Source organism: Cynara cardunculus, assembly GCF_001531365.2.
Source record: "Cynara cardunculus var. scolymus isolate 2C chromosome LG 10, CcrdV1, whole genome shotgun sequence".
NCBI lineage: Eukaryota > Viridiplantae > Streptophyta > Magnoliopsida > Asterales > Asteraceae > Cynara > Cynara cardunculus.
Window position 1 is genome coordinate 24247127 of NC_037537.1, and position 1770 is coordinate 24248896.

The window sequence follows — 1770 nt, forward strand, 5'->3', positions numbered from 1 at the left end:
GTGTCTGCAAGCCATCGTCGCAAACATGAGGCCATCGAGGAACTGTTGCCAGAGGCTCAAAGGTCAGGAGAATTGTCTTTGCCGGGAAACCCATGATCCCACTTTTGGTGGCTATCTCCGCCTTCCCGGTGCCAGGAGGGTCGCCAACGAATGTGGTGTAAACTTCCCTACTTGCCCCTGAGAGCGGCGGGCGACCGACGGTGGTGTATTGTATTCCGGTGCTTATGTATCGAACTATTTGCTCCGCCGTGGTTTTGATATCAACCGGTGTTTGTTTGTTGTAATGCCACGTTCACATGATGATTGCTTTTATATATGATCTGTTTATCTTGTAATTTTGTAAAAAATTACCCGAATTTGATTTTCTGTAATTCAAAGATTTTAATTAGGTTATTTCGAGGGCGTTTTAGTCATTTTGACAACTCCGATCGAAATTCCGTTTGTAATAATATGTATCGTTTCACGTTTCATCGAATGTTATCGAGTTCTTTTTGGTATGTTCCCCGTCCTGATTCCGATTGTATTTCCGTTGATTTATGATTTCATGTTTGAAAGCAATCAAATTTAATATATTATCCGAATATAATAATTAATTAAATACCCCCTTCTTATTAAATCATAATTATTGATTGAAATATTTTAAAGACTTTTCGTATAAAAAAACTTTATATTGTCAAGAACATGTTCTAGAAAATAATATCGTTTGCTTAGTCATATTTTAAAAGTCTCGTGACGCGCAAAACCATTATTTTTGGTCTTCTTTTTCGGCTTAATGAATATTTTATATGACTTGCATTACATTCTTATCTTTTGATTCATTTTATCTGCCTTTATTGTTATATTTAGCTTTTAATCGGATTAAAATTGTAAACTAAAATTTACTGGTATTCGTATCTGAAACATGCAGTCACTTGTTTTTAACTGAAAACACGTATAATCCACAATAGAAATTGATAACGTAACAATAATTAATTAAAGAAGTTTCTTATTTCACAAGACAATAAGTAATTTGATGGTTATTTCTTAACCACGTTGATTTTTTTTATCTATCTTATTTTATGATTTAAATAATACAAATGGCTTGTGTATGTATCGTGTGTAAGAATGTTGAATCTTCTGTACATGTTTTCAAAAAATTCTGGATGTTTACGAACGTTCTAAAGTCGTTATCTGTAAAAATTATTACGTATTTACAATTGTTTAAAGTTATTTATATAGTTTTTATTTTAATATGTTGAACAAGATATTCGTAATTTAGTATTGACTTTTGGTATGAATATGCACTCTTCAATCATACGACTTGTACGGCTATTAAAGTTAGGTAAAAAAAAGGAGAGAACTATTCTGTAGCCATCGACGACGGTTTTTATTCAAGAATGATGATCAATGTATCTTTTTGTCAAGGACGGATATTTTGGTCTTTTGGTTTACGTATCATCCGTCGATTTCATTGTTTAATATTGTGAAATTGTTTCATATAATATATATTTTTTTTTGATGAAGTTGTTTTATATATGGTTATGAAATTGTTTCATATATAATACTTAATAAATTTTAATGAAACTGATTCATGTATTTCTCTAAAATTAAAATAATGAAGATGATAAGATCCATGATTAACACCCTCCACAATAAATGAAAAATGATGATTGGTTAAATGAGGTTTGTACGGTTTGTACAAATAACGTGGTTTGCAAAGTAAACCTTATGTCATTCTCTCTCTCTCTCTCTCTCTCTCTCTCTCTCTATATATATATATATATATATAGG